Here is a 25,488-nt window from a genome sequence, read left to right on the forward strand (position 1 = left end):
GAGAGATGATCCAAATCCAGCCGGGGATGCCACCTGTCTGTCCAGCTTCAAGTCCTGCTGGTGCCGTTTGATCAAAGTTACCTGAGGCTGCGTTAGGAGATGAGCGCACACCAGTTGGATAACGTAACCCTGTTAGAAGAAGAAAGCCTCCTGAACGTCTTAACTTATAGCAGCTAACCCTGTATGTGAGAAAATAAAACTAAGGGGCGGAATAATCGGCTGAGTTAGTGGGACGTAGAGGAGGTTTACTGTCTATCCTTTGTTAGAATGTAAACTGAAGTGGCAACATTTTGATATTCATATATCATATAAATATCATATGCTGTTTGTTAATTGTTACCCATATTTACAATCTAAAGGGGAAGGAATATGTAGTTTATTGTAAGTCTATTGTGCTATTGGGAATTCTGTAGTAATAAGGAATTATGGGTACTGGGGAGCTAATAGGAAACTGATTGTGTTACACTTGTGGTGTACTCAGCAGCAAGAACCTGTTACAGTTTATCACTTTAAACCTTCCTCCATCTTTCTCCTTTTGTCAGTGTAATATCATTGCCTTCAGATATAACATCTCTCCTACTAATGGAGGTGGGCGCCCCTCTCTGACATAAAGCATTTGCAATAGGACTCTGAGTTAACACTCCCGTGTTTTACACTTCCACACATTTAACATTTTAGGATGCTGATGTTGACATAAAGAAGCTCTTGAAGAAACGCATTTCTGAACAAAGAAACAAGAGGTCCAAAGAATACTGAGAGCGATGTGGACGATTTGGATATAAAACAGTCATCACGAGAACAGTGGAAATACTTTCTGAAAAGGCTTTGATTTCATTATCCTTTTAGCAAATCATATTTCTCTAAAATTCAGATTGTTGTCACATATGAGTGATAAAATGGGAATGGAGCTGCAGTGTCAATGGGGTCTTTATTGTTTTCAAATACAAAGTTGTGTACGGTGGTTTATCAACGGTGGAGTTGTCCTCAACAACATGGAGGTGTTCATGAATCAGAAATAAAAAAAAATAACAATAATTATTATTCATAATCAATGGTACAAAGTAGAACACTTCAAACTGCATAACTATTAATGATATAAAATAACTGAATTGAACCCTGAACACACCAAACCCAGACCTGCACTAACAGAGGCCTAAGAAATTCTTGACAATTTGGGACTCACTGAAAATAATAAATGACAAAAAGAAAAGAAACACAAAAAGAATTTGCTCCAAAATGAAAGGTCATCAAGGGTGTAGATGGGATGGAGTTTGAATAACGTGGTGGAATTCTGGGAGAACACAACAAAAGCAGATGGCTGATGAGGTGCCGATGAGGGTATTGATATGAGTTTCTACTTACTGTTTCTTGAACAAAGCATGGCGCTCATCCTGCTTTTATAACGTGTGAGCTCAGAAGAAATGGATTACGTCCTACAGGGAGACAATGGAGCAGTGAAGGTAAACGGGCCATCAGTCTGTGTGCGTCTGTAATCCAAAGAAAGGCCGGCATGTCAGTATTGTAATTGTGTCTGATAATATCTGTTAATAAGGACCACCTTATGGTAAAGCGGGCCCCGTGACCGATGAAGACTCACCAGACAGCATTCCTGTCGGTTACTTTATTCACAAACCTGCACTTCCTGGTTACAGTGTGTTTGTAATGTAGAAGAGCAGCTGGAGAGCTGACAGACACACCGAGTCCTGCTGCAGTCTCAGGTTTGGCGTTACAACGGCTGCCGAAGTCGGGGGGCCACAGTGGCATATTGAATAAAGTCACGTCGTCACTTAATGAGACATCAGGGACATAAACAGGTAAGGAGAGCAGAACTAAAAACTGTACAGAGTAACGTGTGATATTCTAGTCAAGCAGGACCCTGGAGGGGTGGCAGGTGACTTTCAGAATCTCGTATTTGATTGTTGGTAACAAAGACGTTAAATTATACTGAGCTGATGGAGCAGGTCCCCTCCTCTAACCGCCACCTTACTGTGGTGGAGGGGTTTGCGTGTCCCAATGATCCTAGGAGCTCTGTTGTCTGGGGCTTTATGCCCCTGGTAGGGCCACCCAAGGCAAACTGGTCCTAGGTGAGGGATGAGACAAAGAGCGGTTATACAAACCTCCTATGACGAATAAAAAATTTGGACGGCGTTTTCCCTCGCCCAGACGCGGGTCACCGGGGCCCCCCTCTGGAGCCAGGCCTGTAGGTGGGGCTCGATGGCGAGCGCGTGGTGGCCAGGCTTGCACCCATGGGGCTCGGCCGGGCACAACCCTAGGCCTCAGTTCGATGATCGACTTTGTGGTCGTGTCGTCGGACTTGCGGCCACATGTCTTGGACACTCGGGTGAAGAGAGGGGCGGAGCTATCAACTGATCACCACCTGGTGGTGAGTTGGCTTCGATGGTGGGGGAAGATGCCGGTCGGGCCTGGTAGGCCCAAACGTGTTGTGAGGGTCTTCTGGGAACGTCTGGCAGAGCCCCCTGTCAGAAGTAGCTTCAACTCCCACCTCCGGCAGAACTTTGACCATGTCCCGAGGGAGGTGGGGGACATTGAGTCCGAATGGGCCATGTTCCGTGCCTCTATTGTTGAGGCGGCTGACTGGAGCTGTGGCCGTAAGGTGGTCGGTGCCTGTCGTGGTGGCAATCCCCGAACCCGTTGGTGGACACCGGCAGTGAGGGATGCCGTCAAGCTGAAGAAGGAGTCCTACCGGTCCCTTTTGTCCTGTGGGACTCTGGAGGCAGGTAATAGGTACCGGCAGGCCAAGCGGAATGCAGCTTCGGTGGTTGCTGAGGCAAAAACTCGGGCATGGGAGGAGTTTGGGGAGGCCATGGAGAACGACTTTCAGACGGCTTCGAGGAGATTCTGGTCCACCGTCCGGCGTCTCAGGAGGGGGAAGCAGTGCAGTGTCAACACTGTATATGGTGGGGATGGTGCACTGCTGACCTCGACTCGGGACGTTGTGGGTCGGTGGGGGGAGTACTTCGAAGACCTCCTCAATCCCAATAACATGCCTTCCAATGAGGAAGCAGAGCCTGGGGACTCGGAGGTGGGCTCCCCCATCTCTGGGACTGAGGTCACCGAAGTGGTCAAAAAACTCCTTGGTGGCAGGGCCCCGGGGGTGGATGAGATACGCCCGGAGTTCCTAAAGGCTCTGGATGTGTAGGGCTGTCTTGGTTGACACATCTCTACAACATCGCATGGACATCAGGGACGGTGCCTCTGGATTGGCAGACCGGGGTGGTGCTCCCCCTCTTTAAGAAGGGGGACCGGAGGGTGTGTTCCAACTACAGAGGGATCACACTCCTCAGCCTCCCTGGAAAAGTCTATTCGGGGGTTCTGGAGAGGAGGGTCCGTCGGATAGTCGAACCTCGGATTCAGGAGGAACAGTGTGGTTTTCGTCCTGGTCGCGGAACACTGGACCAGCTCTACACCCTTAGCAGGGTCCTGGAGGGTGCATGGGAGTTCGCCCAACCAGTCTACATGTGTTTGTGGACTTGGAAAAGGCGTTCAACTGTGTCCCTCGGGGAATCCTGTGGGGGGTGCTCCGGGAGTATGGAGTACCGGACCCCCTGATAAGGGCTGTTCGGTCCCTGTACAACCGGTGTCAGAGCTTGGTCCACATTGCCGGCAGTAAGTCAAACCCGTTTCCAGTGAGAGTTGGACTCCGCCAGGGCTGCCCATTGTCACCGATTCTGTTCATAACTTTTATGGACAGAATTTCTAGGCGCAGCCAGGGTGTTGAGGGGGTCCGGTTTGGTGGACTCAGGATTGGGTCACTGCTTTTTGCAGATGATGTTGTCCTGTTTGCTTCATCAGGCCGTGATCTTCAGCTCTCTCTGGATCGGTTCGCAGCTGAGTGTGAAGCGGCTGGGATGGGAATCAGCACCTCCAAATCCGAGACCATGGTCCTCAGCCGGAAAAGGGTGGAGTGCGGTCTCAGGGTTGGGAGCGAGATCCTGCCTCAAGTGGAGGAGTTCAAGTATCTTGGGATCTTGTTCACGAGTGAGGGAAGAATGGAGCGTGAGATCGACAGGCGGCTCGGTGCGGCGTCCGCAGTGATGCGGGCTCTGCATCGGTCTGTCGTGGTGAAAAAGGAGCTGAGCCATAAGGCAAAGCTCTCAATTTACCGGTCGATCTATGTTCCTACCCTCACCTATGGTCATGAGCTATGGGTAGTGACCGAAAGAATGAGATCGCGAATACAAGCGGCCGAAATGAGTTTCCTCCGCAGGGTGTCTGGGCTCTCCCTTAAAGATAGGGTGAGAAGCTCAGTCATCTGGGAGGGGCTCAGAGTAGAGCCGCTGCTCCTCCGCATCGAGAGGAGTCAGATGAGGTGGCTCGGGCATCTGATCAGGTTGCCTCCTGGACGCCTCCCTGGTGAGGTGTTCCGGGCACGTCCAACCGGGAGGAGGCCCCGGGGAAGACCCAGGACACGCTGGAGGGACTATGTCTCCCGGCTGGCCTGGGAACGCCTCGGGATTCTCCCGGAAGAGCTAGAAGAAGTGGCCGGGGAGAGGGAAGTCTGGGCATCTCTGCTCAAGCTGCTGCCCCCGCGACCCGACCTCGGATAAGCGGAAGAGGATGGATGGATAGATGGATGGATGATGGAGCAGGATGGACTTACCTGGCCTGAAGATCTTCAACAACACCGACATTTATTTACAAATAGCAACAGAAAAATGAAAGTTATTATGAAGCCCCTCCTGAACACATCTACAGTGTGTTTCTGTGTTAAAGAATTACAAACTGACAGCTTTGTCACAGATTCCCGAAGTGGCCCATAATAATCACAGTACCTGAGAAGTCCCTGCTTGTCACTTGAGGTGCAGCCGTGTGTTTCCTGTAAATCCTGTTTTTCTGGTCTTACTTGAGTGCAGTTCTCACAGATCACGTGGTTTCACCTGCACGGCGCTCGCAGGGCCTGTGCCAGTTCATTGCTCATTGTATCTCAAGGCAGGCAGTTTCTAGTTGTTATTGGTCTTGTTTGGTCTTTTCACAAATCCGTCAAACATGTTGTGGGATCGAAAGTCAGTATTAGTTTTGTTTCATTTACTTCATGTCATTTGTAAAACAATCCTTTTAGTTTAAAGTTGATGTTTCCCAGCTGTCTTCTGTGTGGGCCTCAAGAAGGCTTTAAGCTGATTGCTCTACATGAGGGTCAAAGAGCTCGCTTAGCTGAAGTCACCTGGAAATGACTCGGGTGAAGCTGGGATTGAACTGGTCAGAGCGTCCAAGCTTAGTGTCCATCTGCCAGTGAAGTGAACTGTCAAACAAGCGAGTTTCTCCAAGTCTGCTCTTCACCTCTTCATTTGTAACGCTGTGTCCTTTTGACAGTGAAATCTCAAGAGTCCACCGGTTTCAAAACCCACTTTAGCAGTTCTGTGTGAGTGATGTGAGGAGCCCCCATTGTGACAGCGGACACAGACAGATGTCATTACCAGGCATTAAATAAGATGGCCATGAGCATCGTCTGACTCAGGACCAGACAAGCTCTCTGACTGTTCCATGTTCTTCTGTACTAACATCCAACCTGAAGTACGTAGTTAAAAATAACATATATAGTACAGGTCATTTCTCTTAAGATAAAAATAATAATAAAACTAAATGGTGGTAATAAAAATCCTTGGCATCTCAGAGGCTACAGGGATTGCTGTGCAATGGCTGACCCAGCACTCGGACTTCTAAAGGTCACGTGAAAGGACCCCTCAGGGCACCAAATATCAAATGGGTCAGCCCTGCGTATGTGGAGCCTCTGGTGAGGCGCTCTGCTCCTTCTCAGCCACTCGGGTCTGCCATGAACAGCATCTGGTGATGGCGCCTCTGTGGGTATCAAGTCTCAGTCCAGACTCTCTTTGTGTGGACTTCCCAGTTGGTGGACTGAAATGCAAACCTCCATCTGACCTGCTGACTCCCTCAATGAATTTAAGAAGACCCGTCTGTGTTGTGAATAAATAAAGGGTCAAAAACAAGGAGAATACAGAATAACTATGGTCTGTCATCTTTATATTGTTGGTGGACTTGTTGTTTAAGTTTTACTACTTTATTGATTATAATCTCTGATTGTTCATTATTAGTTATCACATCTTTTCATGTGTGGCAATCATCTTTTATTACCTGTCCTACGACACTTGCCAGCCTAATGTTACTCAATTATGTTTATCTCTGTTGTAAATCGCTTTGGATAAAAGTGTATGGCAAGCAAATAAATGTAATTGTAAATGTTTATGCCAAAATAAATAAATATATAAATACATAAATAGATAAATAAATAAGCTGTTGATCTGTCAAGGCTTTCCTGCAGTCCTAGCACTGATGTTATGGGCTCCTCCATATTTGAAGATGAGGAGCTGCAGATGCCTCTTGTCTGAACTTGAAGACAAATAACAGAAAAACAGAAGCAGAACAAGCGACTCTTTAACATTAGTACTTCAGCAGGCCTCATAACATAGCCAGCAAAATTTGACATCCACTGCACGTAACAGACAAATTGTCACAAAGTATGATGTGAAGGAGAGCAGCTGAAAGTTTTACTAATTAAGATAGCAAGCTAACATTTAAAAGTAACAAAAAGATTAATTGTGGAGGGCATGTGCAGTTAGTTAAGCAGTGCAGTTTTACATAGAGTGTTACACTCAACCATTTCATCCCCAACCCCTCCTCATACCCCTCCAGCTTCCCAAAAAGGGTCTCTGCACCACAGCAATGCTCTGCCGAAGGGAGAGTCCAGCTACTCCGTGGAAAAGGCTCATATCACCTGCTTGTACCCGCAATCTCATTCTTTCAGTCATTACCTAAAGCTCATGATCATAGGTGAGGATAGGGACATATATCGACTGGTAAATCGAGAGCTTTGCCTTGTGACTCAGCTTCTTTAATACTACAGATCAATGTAACATCAGCATAACTGCATTTGCCACCTCAATTTATATCTCAATCTCGCCATCCCTTTTCCCCTCACTCATGGTATTTAAACTCCTTCACTTGAGGCAGTAACTCACCTCCCAGTTGGAGAGGACAGTCCACCTTCTACTGAGGACCATGGCCTCAGATTTGGATGTGCTGATCCCAGTCCCTCACCAGTCACACTCAGTCACAAACCTTCCAAATGCCTGTAGGTGTTTGAAGCCCGATGAAGCCAACAGAACCACATTGTCTACAAAAAAAAGTAATGCAATTCTGAGGACACCGAACTGGACCCCCCCACCTCACCCCCCCACCCCAGGCTATGCCATGATTTCCTGTTCATAAAAATCACATACAGGTTAAGAGTCAAAGTACAGCCTTGGTGGAGTCCCTCTCCATCTGGAAATGGTGCTGATGTTTGTCAGAGTATTTGAACACGTCTCTCACTGTGGTTATACAGAGACCAGATAACCCGTATTAGGGGCTCCAGAACCCAATACTCCCCCAGCACCCCCACAGATTTACTCAAGGAACACGGTCATACACCTTATCTAAGTCCTTAAAACACATGTAGACAGATTGGCCGTACTCTCATGCCCCCTCCAGAATCCTTGGGATTCCACTGCCTAGATGAATCCACATTGCTCCTCCTGAATCTGAGGTTCCACTATTCAGTAGAGTGTCCTTTCTAGTACCCCGGCATAAGCTTTCACATGAAGGCTGAGGAATTTTGTACCCCAGTAGTTGGAGCACACTTTCCAGTTCCCCTTTTTAAAAATGGAGACCACCACCTTGGTCAGCCACTCCAGAGGCACAGCTCCTGATGACCTCATCACATTGAAAAGGCTTGTCAGTCTCTCAATGTCCAGAGCCTTCAGCATTTCTGGGCAGATCTCATCCACCCCTGGGGTGTTGCGTCTGTAGAGTTGCTTAACTACCTCAGCTTATCCCCTTCATCTTATGGCTCTGCCTCCTCTACAGAGGATGTGTCCATTGGGTTCAGGAGCTCCTTACGGTGTTCCTTCCACTGCCAGACAACATCCTCAGTCCAGGTAAGCACTTCCCCACCATTACTGAGAACAGCCTGAGTGTGTCCCTGCCTTCCATTTTTGAATTTCCTGATGGTTTGCTAGAACCTATTTGAGCCCAATTGATAGTCACTTTACATGGTCTCTTTGAACTCCTCCCACACCCGGGTTTTTCCTTCCCTGGCCGCTAAGGCTGCTGTCCTTTTGGCCTATCAGTACCCCTCTGCTGCTTCGGGAGTCTCCTGTGCTAACCATACACAGAAGGCATTCTTTTTAAGCCTGATGGCATCTCTCATCTCTGGTGTCCACCATTGGGTCCTTAGGTTGCTACTTCGAGATTCACCTATGTCTTTCAGGTCACAGATCTTTGCAGCTGCTTCCACAGTGGAGACTATGAACAAGGCCTATTTGGATTGGATGTCCCCAGCCTTCCGGTGTGCAGGAAAATCTTTTTCGGAGGTTGGAATTGAAAGTCTTCTGGACAGGGGTTTAAACCAGATGTTCACAGTCAACACAAATTGCTTGCTTGGGCTTTCCAGAGCTTTCCCGGTGCCTTCCTCACCATCTGACCAACTTACCACCAGGTAGTGATCAGTTGAGAGCTCTGTCCTTCACTTCACCCAAGTGTCCAGAGTATATGGCTGCAAACTGGATGACAAGATTATGAAATCAATCATAGATCTTTGGCCTAAGGTGTTCTGGTACCAAGTACACTTATAAGCCACCTTATGTTTGAGTATGGTATTTGTTATGGACAAACCATGCCTAGCACAGATGTCCACTAACAAAACACCACTTGGGTTTACATCAGGGTGACCATTTGTCCCAATCATGCCTCTCCAGGTGTCTCCATCAATTTTCCATGTAGGCAATGAAGTCATCCAGCAGAACTATGGATTCCCAGCTGGGACCATTTCCAGGATCCCTTTCAAGCCCTTCAAGAAGGCCGGCTACTCCGAACTAACATTTAGTTCATTGGCACATATGGCAGTCAGATATCTCCCATCGGTGAACATCAGCCGCACAGAGGCAGCCATCTCGCTCTCCAGGACACACTCCAATATGGCATCAACCTGGCAGAGACACAATAAGAAGCTTACTCTCACCTGAGGCATTTCACCCCGGGAATCTCCAGAGTAAAGGGGAGTCCAGCCTCTATCGAGGGGTTTGGTTCCAGAACCAAGTGAGTGAGAGGACATGAGCCCAACTACTGTATATCTAGTTGGTAGCTCTCCGCCTCTCCCTCCAACTCCAGCTCGTTCCCCAAAAGAGAGGTGACATTCCCAAGAGTCGGTTTGTGTGTCTTGGTTCTGGTCAACCAAGGCCTCTGCCTTTGACTGCTGCCCACATCATATTCCACCAAGACCCTGTTCCTCCAGTAGGTGGTGGGCCCATAGGAGTTATTAGTCAGTTAGTTAGTTACCTTATCAATTAAATGAAACTAATTTATTGATTAGAAAATGGTAAAACATTATAATTTAAGATATCTATTGAAAACAGCAAGAATTAAAATTATAAAACATTTAAGTTTTCTGTTTATTATCATGATATTGTTTTTGTCAGTTTAGCATATTTAATGTTTCTGCTGAGATCTACAATTGTTAAAATTATACTGCTATGTTCCTTACAAAAGATAAACATTAAAAGCTATGCTGTCCATTGAAATATCCAAGAATTACTATTATTAATCTAAATTAATCAAAAGGCCAAAGGAAAATCTATATAAATAAAAATGTAAATGTTTGTTTGTTCAAAATCTTAAATCTCCGAATGTTCTTCACCGATTGCTTTGAAATTTTCACACAACGTTGCATTCAAATACGCGCGTGTTTTTATATACCTATACTAGCAAAATACCCGCGCTTCGCAGTGGAGAAGTAGTGTGTTAAAGAGGTTATGTAAACATATATGTACATATACATATATACATATCTACATATACACATATCCACATATACATATATATACATATACAAATTTACATATCAACATTATATATATATATATATATATATATATATATATATATATATATACATATGTACATCCATCCATCCATCCATTTTCCAACCCGCTGAATCCGAACACAGGGTCACGGGGGTCTGCTGGAGCCAATCCCAGCCAACACAGGGCACAAGGCAGGAAACAATCTTGGGCAGGGTGCCAACCCACCGCAGACATATGTACATATATATATATATAAATATATACATATCTACATATATATACACATATATATATATACATATGCACATATATATATATATATAAATATAGACATACATATATACATACATACATACATTCACACATACATTCTCGGGACACAGACTACGAATGCCGTGAATGTAATTACCCCGATCTACATGCTGTCAAATAAACGAACCACACGCCGTGGCGCAACGTTAGGGGCAACGCCTCTGACGCCGAGGTTCGATTCCCGAGAGGGAGTGCAGTGGAGTGTGTACACCTGATGAGTCCAGAATGAGGGCGAAACACGTGTCGTGTACTCTTTGCATTTATTTGACAGTAAACTATTTTCAACCATTCTATGATCTGCTCCTCACAAACTGAGGGCACCGTGGCGGATGTTAGCAGATTGCTGGCCAACCACAAGCGTTACCTGGTAGGTAACCACCCATACAATCAGATTGTGACACAGACTACGAATGCCGTGAATATATATATATAAAAATCTCCGCGAAGTACTGCTTTTAAATTTTTATTAAGAAGAAAAGCTTTTTAAATTGAGGGAAAATATCCCAATAACAATTTGTTAAGGATCTGTTTTTTTGTGAAGCAGCCTTAACACAGCTTTTCCGCTGTTTTATAAACAAACGCCTTATAAGGTCTTCCTTTTTCCTTGCTTCGCCAAGGAAAGAGCCTTTTTATTAAATCCAAGGGTTCTTTGCTTTTTTTTTTGTTTGTTTATTACGATTGTTATAGTTCTGTTTGTATACGACGTTGTCAGTTCAGCACTCCGGTTGTAATATGACCAAGCCATGCAAGCTTACTGTTAAGAATGCAACGTATAGTTGTACAGGAGAAAAGCAATCTTGCCTCAAATCAATGGCAACCTTTTGTAGGTCTATGAACTTAATTTAAACTTTAGGTTTACACGGTGCTTTCTTTCCGAAGTACCTGCACTTATGAATATGTCTGTATGCGTCAGTCGCTCAAATCCCCGCGCTTCGCACCGGCGAAGTACTGCTTTTAAATTTTTATTAAGAAGAAAAGAAAACCTTTTTAAAATTGAGGGAAAATATACCTATAAAAGTTTGTTAAGGATCTGTTTTTTTGTGAAGCTGCCTTGACTCGAGTGATCACTTCGAGCTGACTTGCTGGCTAACCATAAGCGTTACCTGGTAGGTAACCACCCATACAATCAGATTGTGAATCAGACTATGAATGCCGTGAATGTAATTACCCCGATCTACATGCTGTCAAATAAACGAACCACACGCCATGGCGCAATTTTAGGGGCTTCGCCTCTAGCACTGACGTCCGAGGTTCGATTCCCATAAGGGAGTGAAGTGAGTGGGTGGTTACCTACCAGGTAACGCTTATGGTTGGCCAGCAAGTCAGGTAACATCAGCCACGGTGCCTTCAGTTGTGAGAAGCAGATCATAGAATGGATGAAAATAGTTTACTGTCAAATAATGCAAAGAGTACGCGACATGTGTTTCCCCCTTATTCTTGGCTCATCAGGCGTACACACTCACTGCACTCGCTTACGGTAATCGAATCTCGGACGTCAGCGCTAGAGGGGCTTCGCAGCGGTGAAGTATTGCTTTTAAATTTTAATTAAGAAGAAAAGAAAACCTTTTTAAATTAAGTCTTAAAAAGAGGTGTAAAGATATTGACAATAAGCTACGCAAACCCACCAAGACATGTAATCGTTTAAATCAAGGCGTGAGTCGAAAAACACCATCCCATAATATTAGTTAACGATTAACACATTTCTATATGTATTGTAAGCATACAATACAACTGATAATATGTTACGCTTATTTATCTGGTGTACCGACATTTTTGCGCATTTAACGGCTGAAATGTAACGTGGTTTGTGCCCTTCAGAATGAAAAGAGTTTGCATTTACCTTTTTAATAAAACGCGAGCTTTTAAGCCTGAGAAATCACCCCGTAAATGCACACGTTTAATTGCACATGTGTTAATATTTATGCTTATACAGTATTAAAAGACACTCAACAATTACAAAGTATTAAAAGACACTCAACAATTAACGTCATATACCTTCGTTCCCACGTTTGACTCGTGCTGTAAATCTCTTCCTCGTTTTCAGTTCACATGATTACGTAGGAGGCGTAATACGTGATGACGCAATACGTGACTCCGCCTCCTCCATTAGAGTATATGGACAAAAAACAGGTTCCAGTTATGACCATTACGCGTAGAATTTCGAAATGAAACCTGCCTAACTTTTGTAAGTAAGCTGTAAGGAATGAGCCTGCCAAATTTCAGCCTTCTACCTAGACGGGAAGTTGGAGAATTAGTGATGAGTGAGTGAGTCAGTCAGTCAGTCAGTCAGTCAGTCAGTGAGGGCTTTGCCTTTTATTAGTATAGATTATATAGATGTCACACCTGTGACAGGTAAAAACATGCTTTTTTTGAAAAACAGGGCCATCTGTTGGACGTAAAAGCAACATCAATTCGATCCCAAAATGACATAGCCTTAGCTCTTGCGTCGTCCAGAATAGCTGCGACATTGCTACCAGGTGGAAGAACTGCTCATTCCGCTTTGAAATTGCCATTGAACATGCAATTCATTGAAACTCCCACATGCAACATTTCCAAAGCATCCAGCATGGGAAAAGTATTGCAGAAATGCAAACTTATTGTTTAGGATGAATGCACAATGACGCACAAAAAATTGCTTGAGGCTCTTGATCAATCATTGCAAGATTTGCGTGAAAACATCAGACCAATTGAGAATGCATTAATATTGCTTGCAGGAGATTTCAGGCAAACATTACCTGTAATTCCTCGATCGACACCAGTGGATGAAATAAATGCTTGCCTGAAATACTCTACTTTGTGGCGACACGTAAAGACGTTAAAATTAACTACAAATATGCATGACCAGCTGCAAAACGATCGATCAGCTGAGATATTCTCACATCAATTGCTGTAAATTGGGAACGGAAAGGTGCCGGTTGATCTGACCTCAGGACGAATTTCATTGCCTCATAACTTCTGCAATTTAATGACGTCAAAAGAAGAATTGGTTGAAAAAGTATTTCCCAATATTCAAACCAATTATAAGAATCACGGTTGGCTGAGTGAACTAGCTATTCTTGCGGCCAAGAACAAAGACGTTTACGAACTTAACAATATTATTCAGTCTAACATTCAAAGCGAGGCAGTCACATACAAGTCCGTCGACACTGTTGTGGAAGCAGATGAAGCGGTTAATTATCCAACAGAATTTTTGAATTCACTCGATCTGCCAGGGATACCACCGCATGTAATGCAATTGAAAATCGGTGTGTCAATTATCATGTTGCAAAATATCAACCAGCCAAAGCTTTGTAACGGCACGCGGCTTGCAGTAAAAAAATTAATGAGCAACGTCGTAGAAGCAACAATCTTGACAGGACCTTTCAAAGGTGAAGATGTCCTCATTCCTCGCATTCCTATGATTCCAACGGATATGCCATTTCAATTTAAGAGATTGCAATTCCCAATTCGATTGGCGTTTGCAATCACCATCAACAAAGCTCAGGGCCAATCTTTAGAATTGTGTAGTTTAGATCTAGACACGGATTGCTTCTCACTGCTTCTCACATGGACAATTACATGTTGCGTGTTCTAGAGTCGGCAAACCAGACAATCTCTATATCTGCACAGACAATGGAACAACAAAAAATATTGTATACCCACAAGCATTGTGAAATTAAACATATTAGAAACGGGCGCTTTCTCTTTTCTTTCTTTTCCATTTAACCAGACTGAACCACAGCAACGCGTGGCCGGGTACAGCTATATATATATATATATATATATATATATATATATATATATATATATATATATTAGAAAGGACAGAGCCGACTATACTTCCTTAGAAGGCTGGCATCCTTCAACATCTGCAATGTTCTATCAGACATGCTGCAGATGTTCTATCAGACAGTTGTGGTGAGCGCCCTCTTCTACGCGGTGGTGTGCCTCACGCCTGGACAAACTGGTGAGGAAGGCAGGCTCTATTGTTGGCATGGAGATGGACAGTTTAACATCTGTGGCAGAGTGACGGGCACTCAGCAGGCTACTATCAATTATGGAGAATCCACTGCATCCACTAAACAGTGTCATCTCCAGACAGAAAAGCAGCGTTATCGACAGACTACTGTCACTGTCCTGCTCCACTGACATATTGAGGAGATCGTTCCTCCCCCAAACTATGCAACTCTTCAATTCCACCCGGGGGGTAAGGGTAAACGTTAACATTAACATTATACAAAGTTATTGTCTGTTTTTTACCTGCATTATTATCAATCTTTAATATTGTTTATTGTATCAGTATGCTGCTGCTGGAGATTGTGAATTTCCCATTGGGATTAATTATCTATCTATCTATCTATCTATCTATCTATCTATCTATCTATCTATCTATCTATCTATCTATCTATCTATCTATCTATCTATCTATCTATCTATCTATCTATCTATCTATCTATCTATCTATCTATCTATCTATACACACACACATGTACAAAAGACAAAGCCCTCACTGACTCACTCATCACTAACTCTCCAACTTCCCGTGTAGGTAGAAGGCTGAAATTTGGCAGGCTCATTCCTTACACCTTACTTACAAAAGTTAAGCAGGTTTCATTTCGAAATTCTACACGTAACAGTCATAACGGTCGACAACGTCCGCCATGTTAAAGTTTCTTATTTATGGCCCCATCTTCTTGAAATCTGGTAGGCGGCTTCCCTGCGCTAACCAAAACCGATGTACGTACTTATTTCGGTGGTATGAAACCACTGTCAGCCGCCATATTGAACTTTCCAACGGTCTTTGTTACTTAATGGGCCCATCTTCAAGAAATTTGGCACGCTGGTTCCCAACGCTAACTGAATCCTACTTACGTACATATATACGTCCATAGCCTGCAGCTCAGTCCACACTCTGAATCTTCCAGGCACTCCTGAGCATAATCTAATTTTGAAGGTTGGGGCACCAATGATGTTACTGAGAAACTTACAGCCACCAAAACTTTGTAATGGCACGAGACTTCAGGTCACATGCCTGCAAAAGAACCTAATTGAGGCAACTATTTTTACTGTCGGTGGCTCAGCGGAGAGAGTTTTAATTCCTCGCATCCCTGTTATACCCTCTGATCTCCCATTTCAATTCAAACACCTCCAATTTCCAGTAAGGCTCTGCTTCACAATGACAATTAATAAGTCTCAGGGACAGACCCTACAAAAGGTTGGCATTGATTTGAGGCAAGATTGCTTTTCACATGGCCAACTATACGTTGCATGCTCAAGAGTAAGCTCAGCGCACAGCTTGGTCATATTACAACCGGAGGGGCGAACTGACAACGTGGTATACAAAGAGATCCTTAACAAATAAGTATTGGTATATTTTCCCTCAGTTTATTATTTAAAATTTTAAAGCAGTACTTTGCCACTGCGAAGCACGGGTATTTTGCTAGTCAGAAATATAGACGAGTATCTGTATCAACAGCATTAAGAGAAGATGACTAACCATTAGTAATCAGAGTTTGTAAGGCAGCTAATTCACTGTTAAATACAGAGGCAGAAGCAAACTCATTACAGTTGTAATAGATAGATACTTTATTAATCCCAGGGGGAAATTCACATATTCCAGCAGCAAAAATATTAAATTAAAGAGTAATAAAAAATGCAGGTAAAAAACAGACAATAACTTGTATAATGTTCAACGTTTACCCCCTCTGGTGGAATTGAAGAGTCGCATAGTTTGGGGGAGGAATGATCTTCTCAGTCTGTCAGTGGAGCAGGACAGTGACAGTAGTCTGTCGCTGAAACTGCTCCTCTGTCTGGAGATGACACTGTTTAATGGATGTAGTGGATTCTCCATAATTGATAGGAGCCTGCTGAGTGCCCGTTGCTCTGCTACGGATGTCAAACCGTCCAGCTCTATGCCAACAATAGAGCCTGCCTTCCTCACCAGTTTGTCCAGGCGTGAGGCATCCTTCTTCTTAATGCTGCCTCCCCAGCACACCACTGCGTAGAAGAGGGCACTCGCCACAACCATCTGATAGACCATCTGCAGCATCTTACTGCAGATGTTGAAGGATGCCAGTCTTCTAAGGAAGTACAGGCGGCTCTGTCCTTTCTTGCACAAAGAATCAGTATTGGCAGTCCAGTCTAATTTATCGTCCAGCTGCACTCCCAGGTATTTATAGGTCTGCACCCTCTGCACACAGTCACCTCTGATGATCACGGGGTCCATGAGGGGCCTGGGTCTCCTAAAATCCACCACCAGTTCCTTGGTTTTGCTGGTGTTCAGTTGTAGGTGGTTTAAGTCACACCATTTAACAAAGTCCTTGATGAGGTTTCTATACTCCTCCTCCTGCCCACTCCTGATGCAGCCCACGATAGCAGTGTCATCAGCAAACTTTTGCACGTGGCAGGACTCTGAGTTATATTGGAAGTCTGATGTATATAGGCTGAATAGGACCGGAGAAAGTACAGTGCCCTGCGGCGCTCCTGTGTTGCTGACCACAATGTCAGATCTGCAATTCCCGAGACGCACATACTGAGGTCTGTTTGTAAGATAGTCCACGATCCATGCCACCAGGTATGAATCTACTCCCATCTCTGTCAGCTTGTCCCTAAGGAGCAGAGGTTGGATGGTGTTGAAGGCGCTAGAGAAGTCTAGAAACATAATTCTTACAGCGCCACTGCCTCTGTCCAAGTGGGAGAGGGATCGGTGTAGCATATAGATGATGGCATCTTCCGCTCCCACCTTCTCCTGGTATGCGAACTGCAGAGGGTCGAGGGCGTGTTGGACCTGTGGCCTCAGGTGTTGAAGCAGCAGCCGCTCCATGGTCTTCATCACATGTGATGTTAGAGCGACAGGCCGGAAGTCATTCAGCTCACCAGGACGTGATACCTTTGGGACTGGGGTGAATACTGCATACCCTGAGCCACTTATGCTTTCATATTGTATATTTTGTATTGTTTTTTATCGTATTATTAATATTATTGTTTTTGTTGTTATTTTACCATTTTATAGGAAAATAAGTTTATGGAGGATTTGTATATTAAATCTCATTGTACCATATAATAACAATAAAGGAATTCAATAGAAGCATATTTACGTATGATGACGACTGTCTTTTAAGTTGATTTAGATGTCCAGGGCTATCTTCTTGGAGCTCTTGATATCATTTTTCAGATGAAATGCAGTAAAGTATGTATATTACATTATACAGATACATTTTTAACTTCATTTAAATAATGTATACTGTTATTAACTAAACATGTGGAGTTGGCGCCCCGTTAAGGGATTGTTCCTGCTTCACGCTGTATGTTGACTTGGACTGGTGTGACCTTGGATGGATAAATGGATGGAATAGTAAAACATGTACTATGAAGATATTTCAATGTTCCTTAAATGTTTTGAAAAATCGGCGTTCCAAGCTTACAGATGGCATAACGTTTATAGCAGAGCTGATTTTGTAGTGAGAAAGAAAAGGAATAACAGGAATTCGGAGTAAGTGTTTGAAAGAAACAGTACTGCTGCAATAAATTATTTAATTGAGGGTGCGTATACGGCGCAGCAAGCATTTTACAGGAGGCAGGATCAATCTCTGGGCGGGGCACCAGCTCATTGATACCACTGGGCCACTTTGGCCCCATGTTTAATACAAGTTTGACTTAATTTCATCATGAAAATGATATCAAGTATACATCTCAGTATTTTAATTATTCAGAGAGCTGTAATATCATGAATGTAATGGATTCTGTGTCCTGTCAGAGAAAGAGAAAACCCATTTAAGAAGCACGTAGTGATTCATACACATAGAATACATAGAAGAACACAAACAATACGCAACATTTAACATGTTACTTTAGTTATGATGGGATTTGAGAAACTAGTAAATTAAAAGACTTTTCTATTAAGTTTATGACATTTTACTTTAATTACAAAATAAACTATGTGATTAAGGTGGAAATTTTGAGCTTTTCTCTCCACTGTATCCCTGTTTTTTTTCTTCTTTTCTCTGTACCCTAATACACTTCCATATGACACTCAGAAGGTGGGATACGACTCCCTTTTCACAGCGACTTTGATATCTGACCACTTCTTTTTTATTTTTGGGCACCGTGCAACTTTCTGAACTTGCAGTTTTGAGCAGCTTCCTTTTTTTCTTTATACAATTGCTTAAACCAGGGGTCGGCAACCCGCGGCTCTGGAGCCACATGTGGCTCTTCAGCCTCCTTGTAGTGGCTCCCTTTGGCCTTGACAAAAAAAAAAACCATGAAAATGAATAATGGCAATTTCTTAATTTAAGTTGTATTTATATATATATATATATATATGTTTATTTACGACTACTACTGTTATACATTTTAACATCTAATTTAGAGAGTTTAATTCTGCGTGGACAGCAGCATTTGCCTTCACCGCCAACGACGCTGGCTTACCGGTGTGCTTAATATGTGGCGATAAATTATCGAACAACAAAAAATGTAACGTTGAAATACATTTTCGAAACAAGCACTCAGCATTCAAAATACCCAAGTGAAGATAAGCGAAAGAGAGCAATTTCGGAACTGCAACGGAAAGCTGAACAGAGCAAACATACTTTCAAAAAGTGGATCACTTCTACACAGTCAACTACAGCTGCTGGTTTTGTGGCAGCTCAAGAGATCGTAAGGAGGGGTAAGCCATTCACAGACGGAGAATACATGAAAAAATCGTTCATAAAAATATCAGAGCATCTATTCTCCGACTTTAACCCCTTAACCGCCCTCTGCCGGATATATCCGGCACCGTTGTTTTATTGCTAACGCCATACTGCCGGAATTATCCGGCACATTTGCCTGTGGTTATATGAATGCCTGGCACGTAGTATAACTGACAGTTTGGCGTGGGTATTATTACTACGTTGTATTTCGACAACTCTGCGCTTGTATTGGCCGATCACGTGATGTGATTCGAAAGTGAAAGCTGTGAATATGGCGAAACGTAAACTGACTTCAAGTGAGGCTTTGCAGGCGATTTTGGACACTTCTGATCATGACTGTAGCAGTTCTGAAGAAGATTTTAGCGACAATGATGAGCAGCAACGTGCGCTGCATGATACTGTGAATGAAGACGCATTGGATGACGGCGATGAGTGGGTGTATCCCCAGCATCTCAACTGGACTGCTGCCCATGGTGAACTACCTTTTCTGCATCCGTTTGAGGCAACGTGTGGCTTTATTGTTGATGTAAACAATTACACTGCTGAGCAGTTTTATGAGCTGTTTGTGTCACCTGATTTGATCAGACATTTTGTTCATCAGACAAATCTGTATGCAGCACAGTTTATTGAGAAAAATCCCAATTTACCTCCACATTCCCGTGTTTGTGCTTGGGTAGACACTGATGAAAGTGAAATGAAAAAATTCATTGGGATTTTGATGTTGATGGGAATAATCAGAAAACCAGATATTGAGATGTACTGGTCTACAGATCCTATGTATGCAACACCTATTTTTGCAGCTTTCATGACACGTAACCGATTCTCTTTGCTGCTGAAATTCTTTCATTTGAATGACAACAGAAATGAGCCAGATAAGAAAGATCCAAACCGCGACCGCTTGCTCAAGCTACGTCCTTTGATTGATCATTTATTTGAAGCATTTCAGTTGCCCTACATGCCAGGACCGTCAGTTGCTGTTGATGAAAGTTTATTGTTGTGGAAGGGCCGCTTACAGTTTCGACAGTATCTACCATTGAAAAGGGCACGGTTTGGTATCAAGATGTTTTGCTTAGCTGAGAATTCAGGTTGCATTTATAGATTTCGTGTATACACTGGCAAAGAGGATCCTATGAGTAGTATTTCAGCAGTGTTGCCAGATGAATGTAAGGACTTTGGACTTTCAGAAAAACGCTGTCGTGTCTGTTCAAAGAAGGGTCAGCGTAGAGACGTCAAGACCTTCTGCTCAAAGTGTCCCAGCAATCCAGGACTTTGTGCAGTTCCCTGCTTTGGCCTGTGGCACAGCAAACTCAAATACTGGGAATGAAACTATGATTGACTGAACTACTTTCGACTTTTGAATTACTTTTGACTGTTCCGTTTTGTAGTAGACAATAAATCCAGAAGCCTGAGAAAAGGTACATTTTGTGTTTTATTATGTGTTTGCCCATTTCTAGAACTTGCGCAACATTTAGTGGTCAATACTGCTTGAATAAATGTAAAAAATGTAAAAAAAAAATGTAAAAAAGTAAAAAAACGAAAATTGTTCAGATTTCGCCTGGCGTGGGGAATATTTAGGGAGTTGGCGGTTAAAGGGTTAAAAACAAACGGGACATTGTTCAGAAAATGCAAGCTGCATTTAGAGAAAGGTTCAGTGAGTATGGAACGGAAAAAAACACTCTCTCCTTCCCTGTCACACCCCTGGACATCGACCCATCCCTGCTGAACACATCCGCATTCACAGGAGTGAGTAAGTAAGCCCGATCTAGAAATTGAACTGGACGACATAGCAGATAAAGATTAATGGGTGTCCAAGTTCAAATGCCTGACAGCGGATCTTGAAGAAGTCACCCGTCAGAAGGCTACTCTCGCTAAAGAGCACAAATGGAGTGATATTGAAAACCTCCCCAAACCCGACAAATTTGTTTTCGACACGTGGAGTGCCATTCCCGAAACGTATATGAACAGGAAAAAAATATGCATTTGGAGTCCTGTCCATCTTTGGCTCAACATACTTATGTGAGCAAGTTTTCTCAAGCATGAACTTCATAAAGTCCAAATATCGCTCCTGCCTCACACATGAGAGCCTGCAGTCCTGTGTGAAGGTCAAAGTCACATCGTACAGCCCCGACATAGAGATGATCAGCAGCGAACTTCAGGAACAGAAGTCACATTAAACAGGTGACAACAATAGCATTTAATATGCTATTATTTTTCAGAAAAACAAAACACATTCATTTCGGACCCGGAGCTGATGTAGGTTTTTTTGTATGTTCAGGTGCTTCAGTTGATTCAGCACACTGAAATGGAATTTAATGTTTACTTTTTTAAAGCTGCTAAGCTACAGCTAAATGTTTTATTTATATTAAAGTGGACTAGTTTTTATTTTAATTTTACACAGGTATAGGAAGGACCCAAATAGGCCTGCATAGTTCAGTTTAATTTATTTCAAAGTAGGCCTACACATGCACACTGCACTTCTGTTTGTTGTATTCCGTGGTTGTAACAAGTAAAATCTAAAAAAAGATTAAAACTTTTAAAAGTTTATAAGCTGTGTTATGTTTTGCGGCTCCAGACTATTTTTCTTTGGAGGAAAGGGGGGCAAAACGGCTCTTTTCATAGTGAAGGTTGCAGACCCCTGGCTTAAACCAACAAATAGTACGTTTTCATTACCTCTGCTTAGCATTCACTGAAATTCTTCTTATTACCCTGTGCTTTCATCATTGTCTTTACACAGAATGCTGAATTTAAGGGAATACTTATATTGATTTGCATAGTGAAAGAGTTGTAATTCTGGGAGGAGTCTGCGAGGTCACTAGGCGTGTGCACGAGCATTACATTTCACACAGACCGGGATTTATGTAGCGGAGGTGCGTGGAAATTTGCTTACGCACGGTTTTCTTCATCTGAATTTTTTTGTCAGTACGCACATTTCGACTTTTGTCCATAAGCCATTTTTTTAGTGTGAATTCTATGGATGGTGTTATGCATGAAGCTCCAGGAGAACCAAAGAATATTTAGGGTAAACCTGTTTACTGCAATTGTGCAAAACATGAGCACAGGGTTGCAGAACTGAAAACAGGAGTAATAACTGCCTTGTTAGCCTCAATGGCTTTTCTAAACAATCAGCTCTCGCAAGTGGGTCTGCTTCAGCAAACTTGTGAAATTGGGACAAATTTCTGTTAACTGAGAAGCCACCCTCCATGAGCCCTCAACTTTATACCGTCCCAAACTTAAGGGATGCAGGTTACTTGAGTGGGGGTGTGGCCGAATTGCCCTACAATGGTTGTTTCTCTGAGCTAGTGAATGGAAAAGAGAAGATACGGTTAGATTTGGTGCCCCTCCTGTCCTAACGGGTAACTGCATACCTTGTCCGAGCTTGGAAGGTTATCATCAGGCCTCCATGAATTTCAATGGATTAGGTTAGATTAGATTAACTTCATATAATTCAATTTCCCTCTCTACCCTGTCTGGTTGAGAACACTGATGAGTACACGTCTTCCAGGTGGCGCAGTGGTAGTGCTGCTGCTTTGCAGTAAGGAGACTGTGGAAGATTGTGGGTTCGTTTCCCGATTCCCCCCTGTGTGGACAGCGCTTTGAGTACTGAGAAAAGCGCTATATAAATGTAATGTATTATTATTATTATTATTATTATTCCAGGTCTTCCCCACACTTTTGACCTGCAGACCTTTGATTGTTCAATTATAATTAACAGCTTTCTTTCAATGAGTGTAAGTTTCTAAATTTTATTTAATTATTTCATCTATATTATCAAAACCAAAAAGAACTCTAAAAAATCAATTTACAATTTTGACTTTAAAAGACTCAAACATCTACGAGAAATGTTCAACTCAAACAAAGCTCTTTTTTTATTTTCTGGGGCATTCTGTAAATGCCAGAATCACTAACAAGTCATTTTCCTGGTTGTTAACACTCACTGGTTGACCACTTTTCGAAGCATTACAGATAAACTCAGTTTTGTCAAATTTACTGTGCATTCTGTAAATCTTTGTCTACTTGGTAGTGGTGTATGAATTTTCATCCCATTTCTGTTGAAAATGTTCGGCATTCTCTGTCTTCCAGTATTGTTTAAATATCCACTTTCATTTATCGTTTGTTAAATTACCAGCCCTCATCACCTAAATGAAAAATCATAATTAAGGATACAAAATAATAATAATAATAATAATAATAATAATAATAATAATAATAAAAAGAAGAAGAAGAAGAGCAGACTCACTACAGGAAAAAGTGCAGCCCTTATTTATACACTTGACTCTCATAACTGATTTCCATTCAAGGCACCTTGCTTACACAGCCTAAGGCATCACTGATTGGTTAAACCACTGATTTTGCATCAAAGGTTCACTGATTGGTTAAACCACAAAATCACATGCTGTACACTTTATCTCCTTTACTCTAATTGTTTCAATTTCACTCCCGAGACAGGGCTCTTGATCCTTCGCTGTTTGCTGCGTACACAACATTTAACATATAACTGTTTAGGCTGAAAACAACTCATGCAGACACATGTGCCTGATACCTTGCCTTAACAGCTCCGTTCTCCTAACCACCCTGTGGCCACCAATCAACCCTTGCAATCCGTGCTGCAGCCCTCCGTTCTCCTAACCCTGAGCCTATCTCCAACCTGAGCCTTAATCCAAACCTGTCCCTGCCTGGCCCAGTGTACTGAGGACTCCTGGGGCCTCATGCATAAGAGCATGCGTGGAATTCACACTAAAACTTAGGTGGATTGGCGATTCTAAATTGGCCCTAGTGTGTGCTTGGTGTGTGGGTGTGTTTGTGTGTGTCCTGCGGTGGGTTGGCACCCTGCCTGGGATTGGTTCCCTGCCTTGTGCCCTGTGTTGGCTGGGATTGGCTCCAGCAGACCCCCGTGACCCTGTTTGGATTCAGCGGGTTGGAAAATGGATGGATGGACATAGTGTACAGACAAAAGCGGAAATGTGCATACGCACAAAAAATCCACATGCATGAATCAATGCATACACCAATGTCCACATTCTTCCACTTCATAAATCAGCATGAAAAGTGACTCATGTACACGCGCCTGCTGCTACTCCCAAACTCCTTCCATTGATATGCAAATCAATATAAATTGCCCTTAAGCTCAGCATTCTGAGAAAATGCAATGGCAAAAGCACAGGGGTAAACAGAAGAATTTCAGGGAATACCAAGTGTAGGTAAAGAAACACATACTATTTGTTGGTTTAAACAGTGGTATAAACAACAAAAGGAAGTTGATCGAGTGACAGAGTGTCGGAGAAAAAAGTTGCACAGTGCCTGAAATAAAAAAGAAGTTGTCAGATATCAAAGTTGCCGTGAAAAGGCGAGTCATAGCCCACCGTCTGAGTGTCACATGAAAGCTTATTAGGGTACAGAAAAAAAAAAATAGGCACACAGTGGAATAAAAGCACGAACTTTAAACTTGAAATTTCCACTTTAATCATTTAGTTTATTTTATCATTAAAGTAGAACATCATAAACTTCATCTTAAAATCGCTTAATTTACTAGTTTCTCAAATCCCATCGTAACTTAAAGTGGCACGTTACATGCTTTGTTTTCTATGTGTTCTTTTATGTGCTCAATGTGTGTGAATCACTACCTGCTTCTTAAATGGGCTTTCTCTTCCTCCGACAATACACAGAATCTATTACATTTGTGATATTACAGCTCTCTGAATAATTAAAATACTGACATATATACTTGATATCATTTTCATGATGATAGGAGTGAAAGCATGTTATTAAACATGGGAACACGGTGGCACAGTGATAGTGATGAGCTGGCACCCCATCCAGAGATTGTTCCTGCCTCCCGCACGATGCTTGCTGCACCATGTGTGACCTTCGATGAAATAATTTATTGCAACAGTACTGTCCCTTTCAAACGTACTAACCCCCAATTCTTGTCCTTCCTTTTCTTTCTCCAAATACCCAATCGCCACACAATCAGCTCTGTAATAGACGTTAAGCCATCTGTAAGCTTAGAACGCCAATTCTTCAAAACTTTTATTGAACATTGAAATATCTTTGTAGTACATGTTTAATTATTCCATCCATCTATCCTTCCAGTGTTGCGCCAGTCCTAGCAAGAATACAGCGCGAGACAGGAACAATCACTGAAACGGCTAGCGCTGCGAGACCGTGTCCTCACATGTTTAATTATTAATAATATAGATTATTTAAGTGATGTTAACATTTTATCTGTATAATGTAATAAACATATTGTCATCATATGTAAATACGCACTTTATAAAGTGGCTCAGGTTGTGCAATATTATAACTATCGCAATTTTACTGTGAGGTAATTGTATTTATAAGTACAAACAGTTCTACAAGGAGCACTTGGTGGACTGATTGAGTGCGTTTAGAGTTCTTGGGATGAAACTGTTTCTGAACTGTGAGGTCAGTACAGGAAAGGCTCTGAAGCATTTGTCATATGAGAGCAGTTCCAATAGACAGCATGGCTGAGGCAGCGTGTGCTTGATACTCTATACCGATAATTCTCTTTACAATCAGCTGCTGTAGAGCTGTGATTCCACACTCAGATACAGTGGGATAAATACTCCGAGTGGTGCAGTGAGAGTAATATGATTAAAGATGATCTGCTGTGG

The 25,488-nt window shown here is 42.8% G+C and overlaps 3 protein-coding genes across 13 annotated transcripts in view; 1 reads left to right on the top strand and 2 right to left on the bottom strand.

The window, feature by feature from the left end:
* Positions 1–25,488, top strand: part of LOC114652512 (tripartite motif-containing protein 16-like) — a 979,029-nt gene that overhangs the window by 584,940 nt on the left and 368,601 nt on the right. The gene's annotated exons all lie outside the window — the stretch shown is intronic.
* The window catches only part of LOC114641503 (tripartite motif-containing protein 16-like), a 1,283,323-nt gene that overhangs the window by 428,310 nt on the left and 829,525 nt on the right, over positions 1–25,488 (bottom strand). The gene's annotated exons all lie outside the window — the stretch shown is intronic.
* LOC114652539 (tripartite motif-containing protein 16-like) overlaps positions 1–25,488 on the bottom strand; it is an 837,738-nt gene that overhangs the window by 102,447 nt on the left and 709,803 nt on the right. The gene's annotated exons all lie outside the window — the stretch shown is intronic.

Source organism: Erpetoichthys calabaricus, chromosome 5 (assembly GCF_900747795.2).
Source record: "Erpetoichthys calabaricus chromosome 5, fErpCal1.3, whole genome shotgun sequence".
NCBI lineage: Eukaryota > Metazoa > Chordata > Cladistia > Polypteriformes > Polypteridae > Erpetoichthys > Erpetoichthys calabaricus.